This window comes from Macaca fascicularis, chromosome 3 (genome assembly GCF_037993035.2).
Source record: "Macaca fascicularis isolate 582-1 chromosome 3, T2T-MFA8v1.1".
NCBI lineage: Eukaryota > Metazoa > Chordata > Mammalia > Primates > Cercopithecidae > Macaca > Macaca fascicularis.
Window position 1 is genome coordinate 100,426,103 of NC_088377.1, and position 10,418 is coordinate 100,436,520.

At 42.3% G+C, this 10,418-nt stretch overlaps 1 protein-coding gene across 3 annotated transcripts in view; it reads right to left on the reverse strand.

Annotated features, from left to right (window-relative positions):
• The window catches only part of WIPF3 (WAS/WASL interacting protein family member 3), a 109,501-nt gene that overhangs the window by 69,915 nt on the left and 29,168 nt on the right, over positions 1-10,418 (reverse strand). The gene's annotated exons all lie outside the window — the stretch shown is intronic.

Consider the following 10,418-nt stretch of genomic DNA (forward strand, 5'->3'; position numbering starts at 1 on the left):
TGTTGATGGTGTTCTCATACAACACAACACAGAATGTCGTTCTGGCTTTCAAAGCTTAATCTCACAGCAAATGGAAAATCGTGGTTGGTTAGCTCATAACGGGTTTGCCTGGTGAGTTACAATGTCTGCACTAAACTCACTAGATCAGGAAGAAAGGCTAGGAACTGAGTCCCTACTACGTCCTTCGGACTGAGCTAGGCACAGACTCTCTGTCTTCAGATCTCTCATTAGCTGCTTTGTGACATTGGCCCCAAGATCCTCCCTCATCCCTCACCCGACTCTGGTCTGTTTAGGAGAGAGCTCACAACATTACCTAGGCACATCTAATGTCTGATATGCAGAGAAGCAAGCTTAGGGATGAAAGGTGACTAATTCAGAGGGCAAGAGGGCTCTTTAAACATGAGACTTCAGGATCCCATATTCAGGAAATACTTAATGAAGAGGCAACATATGGTACAAAGTTTTAGTCTAGGAATAAGAAGCCAATTCTATGCTCATCTTTTTCATGACCAAGCAGTGACCAATGTCACGCCCTGGTTTCTCTGGATTCAGGTTCTAAACTCTTCAGAGGCAGACACTTCGTAATTTTGTGTGGCCAAAGCTCAGTTAAATTTGCATGATAGCCTGATCAAGGTTAAGAACACAGTCTGCTGTCACTGAGCTACAGGGGCACCCACCGTCCCCACTATGTGGCCCGCACTGCTAGCAGCAGACCCTGTCCTTCTGAGCTCATCTGCCATTGGCTGTAAACCAAGACAAAACAAAGCCGAGTTCCTTTGCACTGCATCTTCTTTCTTCATGCCGATTCTCTATCAGCATCTCTCTAAACCATGAGTTTTATTCTGAGGACAATGTGCAATATGTTTTGTTTTGTTTTGTTTTGTTTTCTATTAAAAGGGCAGAAGAACCAAAAAGCAAGTGGGGAAAACAATGGAACCACAGAGAAAAAAAAAAAAAAAAAAAAGGAAAGAAAACAGCAATCTCAGGAGGCAGCTTAGAAGAAATGTGGAAGCTCTGGCCAAGGTATGGGGAGCCAAATCCATTGACTTCCTGGCTTTTAGATTCAGAGAAGTATAAGTAATCCCTGAGAAGGTCTGCATCGAAGGACTTTTGGCTTAGTGTTTCAGAGCACAGCCGGGAGCTGTTCTGCCAGAGTCCCAACAATAGCCCTGCCCAGTAAGTGACTTGCCCCCAGTGCCTCAGTTAGCTCATCCTTAAAATGAGAACAACAGTACCTGCCTCAAAGGGTTACTGTGAAGAATAACTCAATTACTATGTGCTAGCCCATAGGCCAACGCAAAGGTCATAGTAAATGCTACATAAGTGTTCACTGCCTAGTCATCAGTACCACTTATTGAACCTGTTCATGCGGCTGGAGGCAGTCGAGCACACAGCAGTTAGGCTCAATGGCCAGAAAGGCAGGGGAGGAATTCAGCCTCCACCCACGACTGGCTGTGTGACACAGGCACATAAATACACTTTCTGTGCCTCAGTTCTCTCATCCTTAAAATGGCACTACTGGTACCTACCTCATTGGATTGTTGTACATATTTAGATAATTTAGACAATCCATGTTAAGTGCTTAACACAATGCTTGGGGCACAATAGCTACTTAGTAGATGCCTGTTAATATGAAGCATTATTGTTACAGGATCCAACTCAGCCAATGGGTAAGTGATAATTCATTCCTTTTTAAAAACCTTTTCTTCTAATTATAAAAGAAGCAAATGTTCCATGTAAACATCTGAGGAGATGCAGATTCATACAAAAAAGAAAATAAAAATCACCCAACCCTTTTCCACCCCAGATACCCAGTGATGACACATGTATTCGTGTCCTTTACAGCCTTTATGTGAGTGCATAGGCGAGCATGTGCACACAGTTTTGTTTTACATAATTGGAACTACACTGTCTACATGTATCCTGTTTTTCTCACTTCATGTTACCTGTCCTTTTATTAAACAATCTAGGAAACATGACTTCCTGGCTGCCAAGCCAGCCCTCCACTGCAGAGATGTGGTGTGTTGGCTTGGCAGCCAGGAAGTCACGTTGCAGAGTCCAGCACCACCAGATGTGGAGCTCAGCATGGGCCACCCCTCCTCACTCCACCTTATGACAGCTTTTCCACCCCGGGCAGGGCTGGTTATCTAACCACCAGCAACAACCTGACGTGGGTGGAGTTTTTTTTCCCCTTCTATGACAAGAAAGGTTAAAGAAGGAAAGAGCAGTTTGGGGGAAGAAGTAAGGGGCTCCAAAGATCCCAGCCTCCCATCGATGGTGGCCTTCGCAAGTACAGCAGTGTACAGATGAAAAGACAAACCTGGTGGAGGGAGGAATGGTTCACTGGCAGTTTTCTAGGCATCACTAGTTACCCTGGAATCTTAAAAGATTTCCAAGGCAAAGAGCCAGAAGATTTGGGTGTAACAGAAAGCTCCAGTTAGGAATCATTGCTCCACAGACAAACCCCAGGGTCACCCTTTGGCACTGTACCCCGTGTCACCTTCCTGCCGTAACCCTCAGCTCAGATGCCGCCTGCGAGCGGCTTGGCTTATGCTCCAGGCTCCTGTGAAACTCAACAAAGGCCCTTAACAAGCACTCACAGGCTTTTCTTGCCAAGTCCTGGGCATTATGAGTCTGTAATCACTGCCTCTTGCACACCACTGCAAGCCCTCTCCTCTTTGTTCCTGCCACCCCTCCCACCTCACAGCTGTGAAAAAAGAAACACATTTAAATACCATCCTGAATGGCCCTTTGGAAGTATGAGTGGCAGGTCCTGCCACACCTCTTTCTCTTCCAGACCAAGGCAACCTGCTGCCAACACTGGCTCCTTTTTCACTAAAGCCATGTTCCTGCTCCTGTTGCTAACCATCAAAGAAGAGAGGGAAAATCAAGTTTTTAAAATTGCTTAAAGACAGAGGTATCATTTTGCAAACTGTTAAGCAGCAATCAAATGTCAATACTATCCTAACAGCTTGGCCTGATGCAAAAGGCTTCTCCTTATTCCAGTGGCCACTATCAGTTCCTGGTAAGCTTCTCCAATCCCTCATTAGTGACACTAATCAAAGTACCAGAGTGTCAGGGGAACCTAAGTGAGTGACAGTGTGTAAGAATTTTTAAGCCTTTCATTATTCCAAATGTGCCAGCAGACATGCAAATTACGTTTTCCAGAACATGGCATAATATGCAATTCTACTAAGCACTCTTCCACCTAGCGACCCTCCGCCCCTGCATTTTTTTTTTTTTTTTTTTTTTTAACAACAGCAAACACAAAATTCCAAAAAAAGCTCTCATGGGACTTCAGAGAGCACTCCATTTTCTTTCACAGATTGGCACGCTTTTCTACACCGCATGCACCCCAGCATGCTAAAGACGGTGGGAAAACCTTCCAATATATGTCACAGCTTATATTTCCTACTGGAAAGCCTACTTTGCCAAGGAATCATGCAATCCTTAGACTACAAGGAGAAAAATCATGCCACCGAATTTCCTGAAAGCAAAGACTCTGGCAAACAGGAACAAGGGAGGAAAACAACTAGGGGTGCGATAAGCTTCTCACTGTAATCTCCCTTCAGCATCCTATGAAACATCACTCCTGGAACGGGCAGGCAGAAATATACGGCACCTAAGTGTCTTCCTACTTAGAGCGTTGCTTTTCATGGTAAAAAGTGATTATCAAGCCAGTTTCCTCTTTGTATTTAAATAATAAGACATGGCCTGCCCTAGGTGAACTGTTTCTTCCTTAGGATATTGAAACTTGAATGGCAACATTAAAAAATAACGGTATAAAAATCCACATTCTACTTTATAAATAAACACAAATGCTGTAGCCATAAACCCTACTGTCAGGCTTTGCCTGGGCAACCCAACTGCAAAGAATTTCTCAGCTGGTCGGTGACATGTAGGGAGAGTGCACCACTCATGGTTAGGGACCGTGGCAAGAAAACAGAAATCACAGGCCCCCGAGGGGCTTCTTTGCTCATCTTGGAATCTACCAAGGGGTCAAAGTACAGTTGAAATCAAAAGTTCAGTAAAATTCTGACGCATTTCAAATATCAAATCCATTCTATTTCCTTTAGATATATTTTTAGGTTACATCTTATAAGTAAAGCAACAGTAATAATTTAAATTTAAGTGGACCAACACACCATGTGGGCAATTTTGACACTGATAATGGATTTTATTTTTTATTACTATTTTTTTGAGCCAGGCTGGAGTGCAGTGGTGTGATCTTGGTTCACTGCAACCTCCGCCTCTTGGGTTCAAGCGATTCTCCTGCCTCAGCCTCCTAAGTAGCTGGGATTACAGGTACTCGCCACCATACCTGGCTAATTTTTGTATTTTTTAGTAGAGATGGGGTTTCACCATGTTAGCCAGGCTGGTCTCGAACTCCTGACCTCAAGTGATCTACCTGCCTTGGCCTCCCAAAGTGCTGGGATTACAGGCTTGAGCCACTGTGCCAGACAATATTGAATTTTAAAGAGATAAGACAAAGGAGCTCAAAAACTGGGGAACCAGAAGCAAGAAATGAGGGAAAGGAGACGAAGAGAGCCGTCTGGCTTTGCTTTAAGCCTGCTTCACAGCTTCAGCAGGCCCCATCAGCCCTTCTCTCCGTTCCACACTCTTGAAAAAAGAAAAGATGCTCATCAGGGATGGAGATGGGGAGGAGCAGGAAGGGGTGAGGGGAGAGGTAGAAGGCTGAAACTAAAAAACGTTTAGCCTAATTTCCCCCTAACCTACTCCCCAGGTCTTCCAGAGCTGGCGTGAAGTTTGCATTTCCTTACAGAGGATCAGACATTCACACAAAATGATCCCCATCTTACAAAGATTACATATAATAAAACCTGACATGCTGGTCTATGCACACTGACAAAGGCTCTCTTGACCAGAGAATCCTGACCTCCTAACCAAAATTTAATTAAGCTTCCAAAGCTTCTCCCAGGCCCACCTGTGCACTCCCTTGTAAAATCCAGTTTTGACAAAACCCCCTGCTAAGTCGGTTTAGCAAGGACCACCCCATCTCGATATGTGATCACCCTTGATATCCAATCAGGTGCCTCATCCCTAACCAACCCCCAGGGTATGTCTGATCACCCAGGCTTGTCTTCAGTAAGAATCTTGTTAGCTCCATTCACCCAGAATCCCCTTTAGCCCTGATGTTTCTTTTTAGTATATTTACTGACCCCACCCTGCTCCTGGGCTATATATTCCCTCTTGCCCATGTTGTATCCGGAGTTGAGCCCAATCTCTCTCCCCTACTGCAAAATCCTATCCACCTGTTATGACGGTCCTAAACAAAGTCTTTCTTACCATGCTTTCTACCTTTGAATATACTTTTTTCTTTCACAACATAGATGTTTAGAGTTCTGTACACTGATTATAAAAAGTTTTAACTCCATTTCTTAACCCAATTTACACAAATAATTGTTCATTCATTCATGTATTCATTTATTCAGAGAGTTGAGTACTTATTTCGAGCCAGGCATGAGTGACATAAAACATGAAATATAGATCCCACTCAAATTTTTAAAAAAGTTAAAAACTACTACCTGCTCTGAAGCAGGGGGTTTGCAGATATAAAATCCAGCAGTGTATGAGGAAGGGACACCTGAGCTGGGATGAATGGGAAGAGCCTTTCTGGGCTCTCAATGACTACGCAGAAGACTTAAGTAGGAGACTCCAGGACAGAGGCACAGGAGGAGGTCTTAGAGACAGGCAGGGGCCAGACCATGCAGGATGGAGTGGGCCACAGCTCAGCAGGGTCCAGGAAGTTCCGGAGAGGAGAAGCAGAGGATGTGCGTGTGCAAGATCTCTGGCTACTGCGGTGGGTGGGTGGTGGGTAGTGGGAATGGGAGGCTGAATGAGCCCAGCTGACTGCGGGACAGGTGTTGGTAAACTTTTCTTGGAAGGGGCCAGCCTGTAAATATTTTAGGCATGTGGGCCAAAAGGCAAAAAATCTAGAATACAATGTATATACTCATATAACAAAAGAGAAAACAAACCTCCACAAAATATTTACTGACAAAACTCAGAACATAATAATAATAATTGAGGAGAATTTTTAAAATTCAAGCCTACTAGTGAGAAGAATGGAATTCTTTGAGGAATAACATTTTGCTTAATTGGTGTTCGCTGCTGTAGCATAAAAACAGTCATAGACAAAATGCATGAGTGTGGCTGTGCTCCAATAACACTATTTATGGATTGCAATGTGAATTTCATATACTTTTCATGTGTCGCAAAGTATTACTTTCCTTTTAATTTTTTTTCCAGCCATTTGAAAATGTAAAAACCAGTTTTAGCTGGAGGATGATAAAAAACAGGTGGTGAGCTGGCTGTGGCCCAGAGTCCCTGGTTTGCCAGCTTTTGTTGCAGAAGGTCCCATATTCTGCATGTGTCTGATTGCTTGCTCATGAGGTCATTCATTCTGGGCAGATTACCACAGGGTGACGCTCTGTGCGCCTCCTTGTATCCAGCAGAGGCTTGTGATAGGAGGTCATTCCATTACACGTGACGGTAAGTTTGATGCATTTTAAAGAGACGCTTTCCCCTTTGCAGTAAGAAGCATCTACGGGTGATACTTCTGACCCTGAGAACATCTTTTTCCCCCACAACCTTTCACTCTGGTTTTAGCTTTCATGGATGATCCTTGTCTGAATCAATCATGACACTGGAAGTTACAAATCAATTTGGATATGATTTTTTTTTCTCTTTTAACCTTTTAAATTGTCCAGTACCACAAATAGAAAAGCACATAAAATAATTTTGTGTAGTTTAACATGTTTCTATAAAGTGATACTGTATGTCATCGCCACCTATGTCAAGAATTAGAGTCTTGCCAGCACTCTAGAAGCACCCAGGGCCTTTCTGATCCTGAGTCCCCCACTGTCCTCCCAAAGGGTGCCATCTCCTGATTTTACGGTGATCCCTTTCTTGGTTTTCCTCATAATTCTACCAGCTTGTCTTGCATTCCTAAACACCGTAGTTTATTTTTTTTCTGTTTTGGAGCTTTATATACATGGGATCATACAGCATGTATTCTCTTGTCAGGTGGCTATTCCTCCATGTTGTTGCATGTATTGTTGATTCATTTTCACTGCTGTATATTACTTTATAGCATGACCATAACACACATTTTATCAATCCATTCTGCCGTTGATGGACACGGGGGGTTGTTTCCAGTTTTGTGCTATTCATGCTGCTACAAACGTTCTTAACATGTCTTTTGGGTCATGCAGGCACACACTTCTCTTGGATATCTACCTAAGATGCACATGTTTAACTGTGGTAGGTGCTGTCAAATGGTTTTCCAAAGGGTTTATATCAATTTACACTCCCACCAGCAGTGTATGAGAGTTTCCATCACTCTGCATCCTTGCCAACATTTATCATTTTCTTCTTTATAATTCTGAATGATTTTAATGGCTGCTTCATATACCATTGAGAGAATATATAATACATTATTGAATCTCCTATCATAAAAAATATGGGTTGTTTTTTGTTTCTTTCTTTTTGGTTATTATTACAAGTAATACTTTCATTAATCTTCTATAGCTATATATTTCTGTATATCTATGATTAGTTACTTAAATAAAAATTACCTGAAGTGAAGCCACGTCAAGAAAATTACTTGAAGTGAAACTAGGTCCGTTTTTTACTGACAAATTGTATCTTAGGGCATTTCACTAAGTTTTGCTTCCACCAAAAGTTATAAGTGCCTAGTTCCTAATACTCCAGCCAACATTTAAAAAGTATCGCACTAAACTGATAGATAAAAATGGTTTTTCATTATTTTAATTTGTTCTTATTAAACTGTAGTGAGGTTAATATATTTGTATTTCTTCAATCTAACCATATCCTGTACCCATCTTTGCATTCATCATTTCCATAGTAATCTGTAAGAGCTCTTTATATGCTAAAGATATTAATTATTTGCCTTTAACATGTATTGTAAGTATACATGTTATTTTTCTACATAAATGTAGAAAATATGTTTTAAGAAAATATTAAAATTTACGTGATTATTTTACTCCTAAATTGACCTGTTCTTCAGAAAGAGAGAGAAATGAAGGAGAGAATGCAAAAAATTTAACCAAAGGTAGAATTATTTTTTATTACGCGTTTAAGCATCTTTAAAGAAGGAATTCCCTAATGAAATATTAAATGTTCTTGTCGGCATTATCGAATTCTCTTCTGATCTTTGTTATTTATCACATATATTAAGTAGTTGATTTCATTATGCACAAAATATGTTTTTTGTTGGTTTGTTTGTTTTGAGACGGAGTCTCATTTTGTCGCCCAGGCTGGAGTGCAGTGGCGCCATCTCGGCTCACTGCAAGCTCCACCTCCCGGGTTCACGCCATTCTCCTGCCTTAGCCTCCCGGGTAGCTGGGACTACAGGTGCCCGCCACCATGCCCCGCTAATTTTTTTGTATTTTTAGTAGAGATGGGGTTTCACCATGTTAGTCAGGATGCTGGATCTCCTGACCTCGTGATGTGCCCGCCTTGGCCTCCCAAAGTGCTGGGATTACAGGCGTGAGCCACCACGCCCAGACAAAATGTGTGTTGTTTCTAATCCATCATTTTATACCTACTTTTCCATATTAGCATAGATGTAAATTGTTTTTTTTTTTTTGACAGGTATCTCACTCTGTCGCCCAGGCTGGAGTGCAGTGGTGCAATCTTGGCTTACTGAAAACTCCGCCTCCCAGGTTCAAGTAATTCTCCCTGCCACAGCCTCCTGAGTAGCTGGGATTACAGGCGCCTGCCATCACACTCGGCTAACTTTTGTATTTTTTAGTAGAGATGGGGTTTCACCATGTTGGCCAGGCTGGTCTTGAATTCCTGACCTCAGGAGATCTGCCCACCTTGGCTTCCCAAAGTGCTGGGATAACAGGCGTCAGCCACTGTGCCCCGCCAGATGTAAGTTTTAATTACCATCACTGCATAAGGCAATTTTTAATTAACAGTATGACATAACACATTTCATTTATTTCTTGTAAGCCATTTAAGATGTATTTTTTCACTAGAGTAAATAGCATTGCTTGACATATCCTTGCATAAATTCTTTTTGGCATTTTTAGGGTTAAATTCTTAAATCAGTCTCAAAAATAAAACTACCTGATTATCAGGGGAAAAACTATGATACATACACATTTACTGTTTTCTTAGAGAAGACTCCAGAAAGACCTGTTTAACTTTTACTGAGTCCTAGACATTTGTCTGTCACCAGCAATGTTTAAAAAGGATTATTTTCTCAAACCTCCAATAGCATGGGTTTTGTTCAGCTTATTTACTCTGGCTAAATTTATGGGTACATCATGTATTTGCAGTTATTCTAAGTTGTACTTCTTCAGTGCTTGCAAGATCCATATGATAGCTTCATGTGTGTTTACTTACAAATCATCACTTTGCGGCACTGACCTTGAATTTGATTTTGGGTCAAATTCAGCAGTGAAACTTCAATACTTATTCCTATTCTTTGTTTATATTGGTCAGAAAGCTCTCAAATGTAATTTATACTATGTGCTTTCTTTTTACTCTCTTGCAGGGCAAGTGCCAAGGTCCAGGCAGGTCTACGCCCTTGGCACCTCAGATAGGGTCGGTATACAAAACTAACGTCACATGGGGTGACATCTCAGGCATACTCTCACTCTCACTAGGGCCTGTGGTCATGCAGCAGGGGCCGCAGGCTCTCCCTTCATAGCCAACACTCCTCAGGGCCATGTCATCTGCGCATCTGAGGGAGGGCTGCACCTGGTGAGGAGGATGGCAGGGAGGTTCTGTTCCTGGCTTCTGCTGACTTGGCTCACACCATCCCTAAACAGCCCTGTCTCTGCGTGCCGTACCGTCATCTCGTTCATTTTTCCACTGAAAACAGAAGCTGTGGAGCTGGTGCGAGACGTCCCTCACTGAAGTGGTGTGAGGAATGGAGAATGAGTGTGAGAAGTGCTCCTGGTTTTCTTTAGAGGAAAAGTTTGCTGTAAGCATTAAGCACTAGCATTTTTCTGAAACTGTGTGTGTGTGGTGGTGATTTTTGCCCCACAAGGGGACATCTGGCAATATATAGGGCCATTTTTTTTACTGCCAAAATTGTGGAGGGGTGCTACTGGCATCTAGTGGGTAGAGGCCAGGGATGTTGCTAAATATCCTACAATGCATAGGATAGCTCAAACAACAAAAAAAATCTGACCCCAAATGTCAGTGGTGCCAAGGCTGAGAATCCCTGTTCCAAAACAAAATGACCACCCTCAGTGGCCCCCTTCTAGATCCAAACCAAACTATGAAACCAAGAGAAAGCGTTCAGCAACACAAACTGAAATAGCCTTGATTCAATCTTGTGTAGATAGGGAAACTTCATGTAAGGATTTTATATTTCGTTGTGGCATTTCCTATTACACTTAGCTTACTAGAGCCTAGTA